The 14,669-nt window shown below is 38.9% G+C and overlaps 1 protein-coding gene across 6 annotated transcripts in view; it reads left to right on the top strand.

Annotated features, from left to right (window-relative positions):
* LOC127807585 (transcription initiation factor TFIID subunit 4b-like) overlaps positions 1 to 14,669 on the top strand; it is a 74,187-nt gene that overhangs the window by 23,559 nt on the left and 35,959 nt on the right. The window lies entirely within an intron of this gene.

Here is a 14,669-nt window from a genome sequence, read left to right as displayed (position 1 = left end):
ATTTAAAGTGAGTTTAGGAGCTGTAGTTAGGCGTGGTCTATTATCAAGAGCGCTAGCTGTGTCTATAAATAGCTATGCCTCTTATTTGATTGTAAGCTTTTGATTCTCTAGATAATAGAGTTACCGAGGTACTTCTTCTTCTTCTTTCTCTCATCTTTTTGTTCATTTTGTGCCCTAGAATTTCATCACAAAATAAGCTCTTTATCTTTCGATAGTTTGTGTCCTAGTAAAAGGGTCCTAGGCTAGGGTCACAAGGGGTGGAGAGAGAGAGAGAGGGGGAGGGGGTGCTTGATAAACTCTATTAAGAAGAATTAAGAGGGTTTAAGGGGTGTTTCCATTAATAGGTTTGAGTTAGAGGCTATGAGACTTTGGAAAAATTGCAAAAGTTAGGAAATGTTCAAATCTTAGACTCATAGTAAAAAGGGTTCTAGGTCATGGTCACCCTACATGGGGTTAGTGTTATTAAAGGCCCAAGGTGCACTAAGGCGCAAAAGAGTGTTAGAGCTTGAGGCACAAGGTGAGGTGCACGCTTGGTGAAACTAGGTGCATGCTAAACAACAACAACAACAACATATTCAGCCTTTATCCCACTATGTGGGGTCGGCTACATGAATTCTAGACTTCCATGTATTTCTGTCTTTTGTCATATCTTCATTTAGGCCCATACATTTCATATCAAACTAGGTGCATGCTAACTAATATATATATATATATATATATATGTTGTAGTTGAAGAATAAGGTTGTTAGATTTGAGATCTGATAGGAAGTCTCTTCCGTAATTGAGGAAGAGATGAGAATTGGTAGGATAGAAGAAACACGAGAATTAGAGAGAGAGAGAGAGAGAGAGAGAGAGAGAAAGAAGTGAATAGAAGAATAGGAGGGAAAATATCAGTGGAATAATTTTCACATGATCCCCATCCTCTCGTGCACTTCTTATTTATAGGAGAGTTAGTTACAATTTCTAGAGAATTCTCATAATAACTCTTGGCTGTTAGGACCTCAAGTGGCCATTTGTGCTTAGCTCTATTCACCTACATCTCCACCGCTAATTACAATCATGTATCCCCCTACAATCTTATAACACCCCAATTACAATAGTGCCCTCGGCTGTGACAACCCCCCTCCCCTTGAATTATTTCGTATCCCCAAGAAATCAAAGAAGCCTAGCCACCTTGGGATATCGCTGGAGAAGATCTGGCAGGTACTCTCAGGTGGTGTTGTCGGGGTGCAGATGTGTCCACTACACCAAGACTTGTGTGAGGGGGAGGGAATCCTGGAAGACCCTCTTATTCAGCACTGCTTGAGGTTCCACTTCTACAATTCTATCTTCAACCAATTCAGGGACCTCCTTGCAAACTCCCTCAGTTGTTCCCACTGCCTTCTTCAAGAGGGATACATGGAACATTGGATGCAACCCCACTCCATCAGGAAGTTGTAACTGGTAGGCCACTCCTAAAGGGCCCATAGTACTTAGGGCTGATTTTAGATGTAGGACCCTTACTAAAAAGGTGTTCTTGAAACCTTTTTACCTTCAAGTAAACCTCCTCCTCTACCTCAAAGGTCCTATCTGAGTGGTGTCTATCAACCATCTATTTCATCCTTTGCTGTGCCATAGTGAGCTCCCTCTTTATCACTTGCAGTGCCTCTTTCCTTGCTTGGAAGTACTAATCCGTTGTGGTCTTTGCTAGAGTGTAATGCATGACAGTTAGAATTATAGGGGGTGGATACCCAAAAGGTGCTTCAAATAGAGTCCTCTTGTGGGCTGTATGGTAGTTGGTGTTGTACCACCACTGTGCCAATGCCATCCACCTACTCCAACTCCTTGGCTTCGTAAAACATAGGCACCTTAGATACGTTTCTAGACATTGATTTACTCGCTCGGTTTGTCCATCAATTTCTGGATGATAAACCGATGACATTTGCAGCCCGATTCCCCGTCCTTGGAACAAGGTTTTCCAAAATTGACTTGTGAATATTTTATCTCTATTAGGGACCACTGCCTTGGGCAACCCATGTAGCTTAAACACCGAGTCCATCAACATCCTAGCCACTTTTGTAGCAGTAAATAGATGTGCTAGGGTGTTGAGCTGACTGAACTTGGTCATTTTGTCAACTACCACTAGGATAGTATCAAATCCCTCAGACTTGGACAGTCCTTCTATAAAGTCCATGGAAATCTACCCCCAAGCTTGGGAGGGTATCTCCAAGGGTTGGAGAAGACCCAGATAGGGTACTCATTCATGCTTGCACCTCTGATAGATGGTGCACTGCAAGACATATTTGGTCACATCTTTTTTAAGCCCTGGCTAATAAAAAAGTTGCCTTACTCAGTGATAGGTTACATTCAGCCCAAAATGCCCTCCTATGGGAGAGTCATGTAGTGACTGTAGGATTTGTTTTCTTAGCTGCTCATCCTCCCCAATCACCACCCTATCATGGTATCTTAGCAATCCCCCTTTGAGAGCATACCTTGAATCCTTTGGGGGTTGTACTGCTAGCCTAGTTAGAATCTCCTTGATCTAGCTCATTTGCTCATAACTGTTGGTTATGCCCTGCACCCAATCAGGCACCAAGGCTGATATGGCATGGCAACTAGTTGTATTCTCCCTTCATGATAGTGCATCTGCCACTAAGTTCTCCTTCCCCTTCCTGTACTGGATAATGTAGTCAAACCCCATTAGCTTGGTGATTCCCTTCCTTTGCAACTGATTATGTGCTCTCTGTTGGGAGAAAAACTTTAGGCTCTCATGGCCAGTCCTAATGGTGAACTGCCTTTCTTCCAAATAGTACCTCCACTCCTCAATAGCCATTAACACAACCAACAGCTCCTTGTCGTAGATACTTAGGCCTAGGTGCCTTGGAGCAAGGGCTTACTCATATAAGCCACAAGCTTGCCCTCTTGAATTAACACAACCCCTATTCTTGTATCGCAAGCATTAGTCTCTAAAATAAACTCCTTAGAGAAATCAGGCAGGGCCAATATTGGAGCCTGAGTCATAGTCTTCTTAAGTGTCTCAAAAGCATTCTCAGCCTCATCTTCCCAGTGGAAGTTGTTCTTCTTTAGCAGATTGGTGAGGGGTTTATTGATCACTCCATACCCCTTGATAAACCTATGGTAGTAGCCAGTGAGCCCTAGGAACCCCCTCAACTCCTTAAGGGTTTTGGGTTTGGGCCGTTGCTCCATAGTTGCAACCTTTTGAGGGTCAGTGCTTACCCCTTGGCCAGATATAATGTGGCCAAGATATTTCACTCTAGCATTTGCAAAAGTGCACTTGGACCTCTTCACATAAAGTTGATGGTCTTTGAGGATTTTAAATGCCTTCCTTAGGTGGATCAAGTGCTACTCTAGGTTAGGGCTGTAAACTAAGATGTCATCAAAGAATACCAACACAAATTTTCTAGGGTAGGGAGTAAAGATATAGTTCATGAGTGCTTGGAAGGTTGCAGGGGCGTTAGTGAGGCCAAATGGCATTACCAAGAACTCATAATGTCCTTGGTGGGTGCGGAAGGCCATTTTAGGATAGTCATTTGGGTTCATTCTAATTTGATGATACTCTGAGGTGAGGTCTAATTTAGAAAAGATAGAGGCTTCGATTAGTTCATCTAGGAGGTCCTCAATAATGGGTATTGGGAATTTATTTTTGATGGTTATGGAATTTAGTTGCCTGTAATCCATACAAAACCTCCATGAGCCATCCTTCTTTTTCACTAGGAGGACCGAGGAAGCAAATGGACCTTGGCTTGGTTGGATTGGGGATTTCCCCAGCATATCTTTCACCAGTTTTTCAATCTCAACTTTTTGAAAAGGGGAGTATCGATGGGCTCTTAGGTTAACACTATTGGGTTTGAGGTGAATTGAATGATCAAGGAACTGGTGCGGGGAAAGGGAAGAGGGATTAGCAAAGATTTCCTCAAATTCCGTCAATAATAGATGAATTGTTTCATGAGAGTGTACCTGAGTGATGGCTGGTACTTTGGCCCTAGGCATGGATTGCCATCCTCTTCCCTATCTGTCCTTGGGATCGTCCTTTCTCTTATCCACTTCTGTCTCTATGGCATAGAGGGAATGTAGTTGCCCAATAGAGGTCCCTCCTTGCTTTAGGAGTTTCTACAACTTCTTTCCTGACATGGCCTTGCACTCCCCCTTCTCTTGACAACCCGTAAGAGTGACCTTTTGCCCCCTCATTTCAAATGTGACTTTCAGAGTGTTGAAGTCAAACACCAGGGGGCTAACTGTCCTCATCTAGTCCACCCCTAGCACAATGTGGCATTCTCCTAATCTGAGAATTCTTGACCACTCATCACCCATTCAAATCCCTTACATTTGAATTGACTCACCATTCTGCTCCCATTAGCAATCAAGATATACAATGGGGGAGCCTCTTGTAATGTGTAATGGTTGTTTCTTCATCTAAGAAACTATGGGTACTGCCACTGTTAATGAGTACCACTAACCTTCTTTTTCCCACAATTCCCTTCACTTTCAATACCTTGCCTGAGGCATAGCCTTGTAGGGCATTCATGGATATCTCCCTTTCTTCTTCCCCATCCGCTTGTCTTTCCTGCTCTTCACCTTCTTCTATTTCCACCTCTTCCTTTTCCCCTTGGCCCTCCATTGCGAGAAGCATCATTTTACACTGATGTCCTAGGCTATATTTCTCCCCACAATGAAAATAGAGCCCCATTTGCCTCTTCTAATCCATCGTTAAGGCCTTAGCTGAGGTTGGAATTGATTGGCTTCTCCCCATTGGTCCACTATTCTGCCAAGGCTGATTACTCTCCTTACTCATTCCATTGTAAGAATTCTCTTCCTGACTCCCCTTAAGGGGACAACTTATGCCTCTTTGCAAAAACCTCCAAAGCCATCTCATGGAGATGAGCTTGCTTTGCCACCTGACCAACTGATGTAGGATAGAGCATCTTCATAGTGGGTCGACTTTGATCATGCAACCCACTAATGAAGCTAGACACGATGTAAGCTTCATCCAAAGAGGGGTGAGACAAGGATAGTAGGGACCTGAGTTCCTCAAATCTCACATGGTACTCCTCCACTATCCCCTTTTGTCTCAGCTTGTTAAATTCTTCTATAATGTCCGTTCTGGTCTTCTCCCTAAACCAATTGCACAGGCCACTTACAAAGTTCGGCTAACTCCAATCTATCTTGCCTCTGCACCAATTCTAGAACCAAGCATCGGCCATATCATCTAGATACGCTGTAGCCATGTTCATCTTCTCCCTTTCAGCCACTCTATACTGATAAAACACACGCTCACATGCTTAATCCACCATCTAGGCCTATCCCTTTCAAACGTGGGGATTTCCATCCTCTGCCCCGTAAGTGTGCGGCGAGTTCCCCCAATTCCTCTGTCTCAACCCCGTCCCCTATCTCTGTCGGATCATGGGGCCTCTGTCTATTCCTAAGCGTCGTCAGAATTGGGGCCTAGGAAGCCTTGGGGGGAAAAATTCATTGGCAAGTTGGCATTGGGTTGCTAAGAAAACATGCTCAAGGTGACACTCAACTACGGGCTCAATCTAGCAAATTCCTCCCTGATCCCGTTGACCGCCCGATCCAAATTGGTTGCATTCTTCGATTAGCTCTAGTTGATCTCCTCTTGAGTCTGTTGAATTCCCAACTCCAATGTCTCTAGACGATCATCTACCTGCTCCTGGTTCTGTCGCATTCCCAATTCAATGGCATCCAATCGGGATTCCATTTGCTTTACCCTAGTGCCCTCAGCCATGCCTACTCTAGCAAGATCGCTGGCTTTGATACCAAATGTCAGATCTGAGATCTGGCAGGAAGTCTCTTCCGTAATTGAGGAATAGATGAGAATTGGTAGGAGAGAAGAAACATGAGAATTAGAGGGGGAGAGAGAGAGAGAGAGAGAGGTGAATAGAAGAATAGGAGGGAAAAGATTAGTGGAATAATCCTCACATGATCCCCATCCTCTCATGCACTTCTTATTTATAGGAGAGTTAGTTACAATTTCTAGAGAATTCTCATAACAACTCTCTGCTTTAGGACCTCAAGTGGCCATGTGCGCTTGGCTCTAATTACCTACATCTCCATCTCTAATTACAATCATGTACCCCTCACTTATAACACCCCAATTACAATAGTGCCCTCGGCTGTGACAAAGGCATAAAATAAGTCTTAACTCCTAATAATATTTTTACAAGCATGTTATCAAGAAAATTAAAAATTCAACATATACTAACTAAGAAAAATATTAAAACAAATTATATACCTGTAAATTTTAATAAAGCACATCCTATCATATTTCAATAACCAGCGTATAAGCATCACAAAAGTAAAAAAAAATTGTAAGAAAAGTCTTTAATTCAACTTAAATTAAATCATAAATAATTTATAGGTCTTAAATCCTAATTAAGATTAACTAATTATGAATTTTAAATAATTCAAAAATCATTCTCATCATCAAGATCAAACATTTCTATAATTTCATCAGAAGCATCAGTCTCTTTGGTTTGAGAGTCTCTTTTGATTTATTGTTTATTTAGTATTTAGTTATAATTGAAATTAGAATGTGAAAAGTTTCATTTTTCTATTAGGATTGGGTTCTATTAAAAATTATAACAATAAACAAAATACCAATTCCAATAAGTAAATAACAATTCCAATTAGCATTTAGTTATAATTGGAATTTGAAAAGTTTTCTTTTTCTATTAGGATTTGATTTTATTAAAAATCACATCAATAAATAAAATACCAATTTCAATTAGTATATTTAGTTATAATAGGAATTAGAATATGAAAAGTTTCCTTTTCCCATTAGGAGTGGATTCTATTAAAAATCACAACAATAAACAAAATACCAATTTCTATAAATAAATAACAATTCCAATTAGTATTTAGTTATAATTGGAATTTGAAAAGTTTTATTTATCTATTAGGATTTGATTCTATTAAAAATTACAACAATAAATAAAATACCAATTCTAATTAGTATTTAGTTATAATAGGAATTGGAATTTGAAAAGTTTCCTTTTCCCATTAGGATTAGATTCTATTAAAAATCACATCAATAAACAAAATACCAATTTCAATAAGTAAATACCAATTCCAATTAATATTTAGTTATAATTAGAATTAGAATCTGAAAAGTTTTTTCTTCCCTATTAGGATTTCATTAAAAATTACAGCAATAAACACTTAAAAGTTAATACAGCAAAAAAACTTTTAAGAAAACAGTCAGGCGCGCCTTGCTTGCTTGCGCCTGCCTAGGACCATTCTAGGTGCAAAAGGTGTGCCTAGCTGCGCCTTGTGCCTAGCCGCACCTTTAATATCATTGCATGGGGTGGGGGCAGAAAGAGCAAGAAGGCTTAAAAAACTGTTCCCAGTGAATTATGAGAAAAATATGAAATGGAGGTATGTGAACCTTAAGTGGTATCCAACTTTTGTCCTCAAGAACTTTTGCTTTATTTCTTGGAGCTTGAGGGGTTGTAATTACCCGATCAAAAGAGCTTTTGTTAAGTCGTAATGGGATTAAGGTTTGGTATTATTGTTGTTGAAAAGGATAGGAAGGTTTTGAGGTGAATGGTTGATTGAGTGTTTATTTGGATGGGAAGTTGAATTGGTTGACAGTTCATATTTAAAAGTTGTATAAGGAGTTTACTGTTAGAAGATGAGAAGATAACTTACTAATCTGCATATATTGTTTGTATTGTGTTTTATTTTCTGATTTGATATGATTGTATTTGCAGTTGTAATTGTTTTCTTTTCTGTACATATTTCCGAAGCTAGTTTAGGAAACTACCTAATTAGACTTGAAATTGCCTATATAGTGATAGGCATGTATATGTTTTTCTGGTACCCTTGGAATAAAGTATGATTGGATCTTTTCCCTTTTTCTTGACATGGTATCAGAGCCTTAGGTTCCTACCCTCAAAGTAAGGCGCCTTCTTGCTCTTTTGTGTCTGAAACCTTTTTCAATCCAATCTTCTTTCATAACCTTAGAACCATGACCGACTCCATGGAATCTAGTAACACCATTGAAGTCTCTTTTGCAGGAAGTTCTAGTAATGGTGCGATCACCGGTGGAGAGTTACAAATATCCAGGTAGCCTATCGGCTGAATGGAAAAAACTATCTTAAGTGGTCCAACTTATTAGGACATTCTTGAAGGGCAAGGGAAAGCTGAGCCACATTTACTTGGAACCGAGCCTAAAGAGAGTGATCCCATGTATGCTACATGGGATGAAGAAGACTTACTAGTAATCTCCTGGCTTTAGAACTCCATGATTCCAGAAATTAGTGACATAGTGGTATTTCTTACAACGACTAGGGAGATCTGGAAAGCTGCTCATTTTTATGAAATTAGGACTAAGGTAGTAGCCACTAAGCAAGGGACTCAGTCTATAACCGAGTATGCAAATTTATTGCAAATCTTGTGGCAAGAATTGGATCACTATCAGTGTATCCAGATGAAGTGCAGTGAAGATGCTGTCATTCTAAAGAAATTTGTGGAAAATGAGAGGACTTATGACTTCCTCGCGGGACTCATTGTGGAGTATGATGTAGTTAGGGTTCAAATTCTTGGCAAGACTAATTTGCCTTCTTTAAATGAGGCAATATCAATTGTGCGTGCAGAGGAGGGTTAAAGGGGGGTGATGCTAGAGACTAATCCTATGGAGAATTTAGCTCTTTTAACCTTGAAAGGCCTTGGTTAGGAGAAACAAACTAGAGAAGATAGGAAGGCTTTAAATTCAGCCAAGACTATAAACAAGGACAATTTGTGGTGCACATACTGCAAGAAGCCTAGGCACACTACTGAAAAATGTTAGAAGCTTCGTGGTAAGCCAGCTAAGGGAGAACAACCAAAGGGACAAGCATATGTGGCCAACAACCAGTAGGTTATTAAGGGAAAGGCTCCAGACTAGGCTGAATCAATGGAGCTAAACCATGAAGAAATAGAGAAGCTAAGGAATTTGTTGGGAACTCTGGAAAAAAGGCTGGGGACAAGTACTTCTAATCTTGCCTTCACAGGTATTACTTCCACTTCTCTTAGCTTACGTGCTTCAGATTTAACCCTATAAAGCACTTGGATTCTTGACTTTGGAGCCATAGACCATATGACCCCTTCCTCACACAAATTTCTATTCTACAAACCATGTCCTAGCACAAGAAAAATAGTATTGGTTGATGGATCCTTAACAACTATAGCTGGACAAGGGGATGTCCTTATAAACAACAATCTAACCCTAATAAAGAATGTTTTTCATGTCCCTAAGCTTTTCACCAATCTTGTTTCTATTCAAAAATTAACCCATGATGCTAACTGTCGTGTTATCTTCTATCCCTCATTTTGTGAATTTCAGGAAAAGGACTCGAGGAAGATGATTGGGTGTGCTAGGGTAAAGGATGGACTATATCATCTTGAAGATCTTAGTGGACAAATTGATAAAAGGCAGATTCCTGTATCATTTTTAGTGAAGTTTAATAAGGATATGCTTTGGCTTCATCATTTTCACCTAGGACATCCATCTTTTAGGGTTCTTTAGTTTATGTTTCCCTATTTGTTCAAGGGATTAGATGTTAGGGATTTCCAATGTGATGTTTGTGAACTTGCTAAACATAGAAGGGTCTCATTCCCTCTTAATAATAACAGAAGTTTACTTCCTTTTGCTCTAATTCATAGTGATATATGGAGTTCTTCTCTTGTTCCTACTCTCACAGGGGCTCGGTGGTTTGTGTTGTTTGTAGATGATTGTATATGAGTGGCTTGGTTATATTTATTAAAGGCTAAATCAGAAGTGTGCACTGTCTTTCCAAACTTCTACAATATGATTAAAACTTAGTTTGGGGCTGAAATAAAAAGGGTTTGGATAGATAATGTAATGCTAAAGATTTTTCAACCAAACTTTATATGTTTTCTTCCAAAAAAAGGGTATAATTCATGAGTCTTCTTGTGTCTACACCCCTCAGCAAAATGGGGTGGTTGAGAGGAAAACTGGTCATTTGCTAGCTGTTGCAACGGCTTTGTTGTTCCACAATAATGTTCTTAAACATTATTGGGGAGAAGTTGCCTTGACAACTACCTATCTCATTAATGGGTTACCCTCTAGAAGCCTCGACTCCAATAGCTCAATTTAGCTCCTTTTTAAAGCTTTTCTAGGATTCATGTCTTCTAATGGCCTTTTCCCTAAAGTGTTTGGTTGTCTGAGTTTTGTTCATAATCACTCACCTAATAGAGGCAAACTTGACCCTAGAGCTCTTAAATATATCTTTGTTGTGTACTTCTTCACTTAAAAAGGGTATAAATGTTTCCATCCCCCCGTCCAAAAGGTTATTTGTCTTAGTTGATGTAAGTTTTATGGAGGAGAGTTCCTATTTCAATAATTCTTATCCTTAGGGGGAGACTGAATTCTTGGAAAATGGGAATAGGGAATTGCTTCTCCCTGCTCTTCCTTCTTCTTCCTCTAATCCTTCTTTGCCTCATCCAAAGGATATCTCACCGGATTCTCTAAATATGATACACAGGGAAAATCTCCAGCCTTCTTCTAGTCCACTAAAGGTGTACTCAAGGAGAAAGGTCTTAGCTCCTCCACCTATACAAGTTGTATTATCTGAACCAAGTCTAGCACCCTACAATTCTAATTCTGAACCTACTCCATCCTTCATTCAGCCTATGCCTTTCCCCAATCCAGATACATCAAAGCTTGATCTCGGTGCCTCTAACCAACCTGAACCTAATCTTAGTGATCTTGACATTCCCATTTCCCCCAGAAAGGGAACAAGGACCTATGCCAAGCATCTTCTCCACCTGTTCATGACCTACTCATACTTGTCTCCTGCCCATAAATCCTTTTTAACCAACCTAAATACTATTCCTATCCCAAAGACATTGTATAAAGCATTAGGTAATGAAAATTGGAAGGATGTCATGATGGTTGAGATGACAGCCCTTGAGAAGAACTAAACCTAGGAATTGGTTAAATTGCCTAAGGGGAAGCAATCAATAGGGTGTAAGTGGGTGTTTATGGTAAAATACAAGTCTGATAGGTTTCTAGAAAGACACAAAGTTAGGCTTGTTGCTAAGGGGCATACCCAAATGTATGGGGTGGATTACCTGAAGACTTTTGCCCTGTAGCAAAGATGAATATTGTTAGGGTGTTGCTGTCCTTAGTAGCTAATTTTGATTGGCTACCGCATCAATTTGATGTAAAAAATGCTTTTCTACATGGGGATTTAGAGGAGGAGATTTATATGGAAATCCCTCTTGGATTTGGGTCACAAACTAAAGAGGAGAATGTAGTATGCCGGTTGAAAAAGGCTCTCTATGGACTGAAACAGTCGCCAAGAACTTGGTTTGGAAGGTTTAGAAGGGTTATGCTTGGTATGGGGTACAAACAAAGTCAAGGTGACTATACTGACTATACTTTATTTGTACACCATTTAGTCATAGGGACAATTATTCCATTGTTAGTGTATGTTGATGATATCATTGTCATTGGTGATGACAAAGAAGGAATTGAGCTCTTAAAGGGGTGTTTGACTAAGGAATTTGAGATAAAAGAGCTGGGAAAATTAAAATATTTTTTGGGCACAAAAGTAGCTCGATCTAAGGAAGGTATTTTCATTTCTTAACAAAAATATGTGTTGGATCTTTTGACTGACACTGGTATGCTAGGAAGCAAGGCACTTGATACACCCATTGAACCAAATCACATAATTGATATTAACCTTGAAGCTGGTACGGTCGACAAGGAATCCTATTAGAGGCTAGTAGGGAGACTTATTTACTTATCCCATACACGACTAGACATTGCCAATTTATGCATAGCCCTAAGGAAAGTTATCTAAAGGCACACAGGATTCTTCGTTATCTTAAGGGTATTCTATTTAGAAAAGGAGAGAATTGTCTTTGGAAGCATACACTGATGCTGATTGTGTAGGGTCTTTTGTTGATAGGAGATCTACTTTAGATTATTGCACATTCTTAGGTGGGAATCTTGTGACTTGAAGAAGTTAAAAACAAAATGTGGTGGCTCAGTCTAGTGCTGGAGCAGAATTTAGATCAATGGTCCTAGATATATGTGAATTACCGTGGCTAAAAATTGTTTTGGATGATTTCAAGATTAGATGATTAGCTCCTATGAGGCTCTATTGTGATAACAAGTCAGCAATCTGCATTGCCCATAACCCTATTCAACATGATAGGACAAAGCATGTTGAGGTAGATAGTCGCTTCATCAAAGAAAAACTAGAGAGTGTCTTGATCTACATACCCTTTGTTCTTACAGGAGATCAGCTAGCAGATGTCTTGACTAAAGAATTTCCGGGTCATGTGTGTGACAAAATATTGAGCAAGATGGGAATGCATGATATACACTCACCATCTTGAAGGGGAGTGTTAGAAGACAATCAAATAACTTACTGATCTGCATATATTGTTTGTATTGTATTTTATTTTCTGATTTGATATGATCGTATTTGCATTTGTAATTGTTTCCTTTTTTGTACATATTTCCTAAGTTAGTTTAGGAAACTATCTAATTAGGAAACTACATAATTAGACTTTAGGAAACTGCCTATATGAGTGATAGGCGTGTATATATTTTTCTGGTACCTTGGAATGAAGTATGATTGGATTTTTTCCCTTCTTCTTGACATTTGCCAATAAGCTTATTTTGAGGATTAATTGAATTATTGAATACAATACAAGTTTGAATGTGAAGTCTGGCAAGCCTTTTCTGTAGATGGGGAAATGGCTTTCTTGAGTTTAATCCAAGAGAGAGGTAAAGAGGCTTCTTCTTTCTGTTATATTTTTATTTTTTAAAAGATGTTTCTTCTTCTTATCTTTTCTTTTTCTTTTTTGATAAATACAGTCTTCTTGTTTTGGAACAAATTTGTCGATTGTTGAGATCTAGGGATCTCCAGATTTATCACTTTCCTTTATGTGAAGATCCCTAGACTTTACTTTCAACTAATTTCTTTCAGAAAAATATAAGCCTAGGGATTCCTTACAAAAATGGAAGTCTAGGGGTCTTTCCTTAAGGGAAAGTGATAATAACATTAAATATTTGCATATGTTGGCTAATGTTTGTTGGAGAAGTAATCATATTGGTAGATTGTTACTTTATGGTGTTGAGATGGTTCAAATAGTGATGTCTGTACTGTCATTGTTAGTTCTATGAGAATTTAAACTCAGAGGAGAAGGATTTGGGGCCTAGTTTTTGTTGTTTGTTTTAAATCCTTATTTGTTAAACTGTAAACCTGGCCTTGAAGATGAGGTGTTGCAACAAGTACATCATAGTCCTAAGGAGCTAAGGTTCCCAAGCAATATGGTTGTGCTATAGCTTTCTTCTAGCTGTGTGGGGTGTGGTAGGGAATGACATTATGAAGACCATCTTCAAGTTCTTTGAGTCAAGATGTTTTAAAAAAGAAATTTCAAGAGCTAATTTTATTGCTTTCATTCCTGAGTCAGTGGGGGCTAATGATATTAACAGTTTTAAGCTTGTTAATTTGGTTGGTAGTGTGTAGAAGATCATTGCTAAACTTCTTTCTTTGTGACCTTGGGTTTTGTTATTAGTATTGTATCCTTCTCTTAGAATTCCATTGTGGGGATTCATCATTAGAGGCAGCTCTAATTGCAAACAAGTGTCATAATTCTAGCCTTAAGGGTTCTTCCCTAGGTTTGGTTTGCAAACTTGATATTGAGAAGACTCACAAGATGGAGAAACAGGGTTCAGAGTGCAATGTAGGAGTTGAATTTACCTTTTTTTTTTTCTCCATGATGTTGCCAATTTGGGTTAATGGAATCCCTAAAGGTTTTCTTCCATACCTATTTGGTTGAGGCAATAAGACCATATCTTTCCTTTTCCTTTTTAATTGTTATCAGGGAAGCTTAGAGTATGGTGGTGTGAGTGGTGGAAGGGTACGGAGGTTTTTGGCTCTTACTGGTTTTTTATACAAATGGAAAAGGAATGGTACCAATTTGTTGTTCTTAGTTTTCAACATCTTGAAAATAGAAAAACAGAAGCAAAAACATTATGAAAGAAGCACTTAGAAACTTTTTGTTCCCTCCTTTTCTTTTCATGAATATTCCTTTTTTGGGTTTTTGCTATTTAGACACCAGATTGTCAGGACCCAAGGGTTTTACTATGGCTAAAACAGTAATTAGCCTATTTTACATTTTACTTGTATTTTCCTCTAGTTGTATTTTTCTATTAGTTTGTTATTTTTTGTAGAGTAGCTATATCAAGCTACTGAAGACTGTTTGTAGGACATGTTTTAAATGATAATTAAATTTCAGTTTTCCCTCTCATCAATTCTCTCTCAAATTCCCTTCCGTTTCCCTCTGCTTTTTCTCTAATCTCTCCCTTTCTCTGTTATTCTCCATCATTTCTGTCTATTATCTCCCTCCTTCTATCCAATTCTCCCTCAATCCATTCTGTTCTTGGTCCTAATTCCCTTGGGCTCTTCCAAATTCCAATCCAAACCCTAGGTTAAACCCTAGGTACATGACACAGATCTAGCCCCTAAATGTTTCTAGTAAAGCTCAAAAAATCATTAACACTTCTTGTCTTTTGGCCTTTTAACTCCACATGATAATACCATTAAATAGCTGCCACCCCTAGGTTGGTTCAACTAAGGTTGAGAGTTTCTCCCTATATCATCTTGTGTGTATGTTTGAAAACGAATTTG

Source organism: Diospyros lotus, chromosome 8 (assembly GCF_014633365.1).
Source record: "Diospyros lotus cultivar Yz01 chromosome 8, ASM1463336v1, whole genome shotgun sequence".
In the NCBI taxonomy this organism is placed as follows: domain Eukaryota; kingdom Viridiplantae; phylum Streptophyta; class Magnoliopsida; order Ericales; family Ebenaceae; genus Diospyros; species Diospyros lotus.
This window is presented reverse-complemented; position numbering and strand designations above follow the sequence as displayed.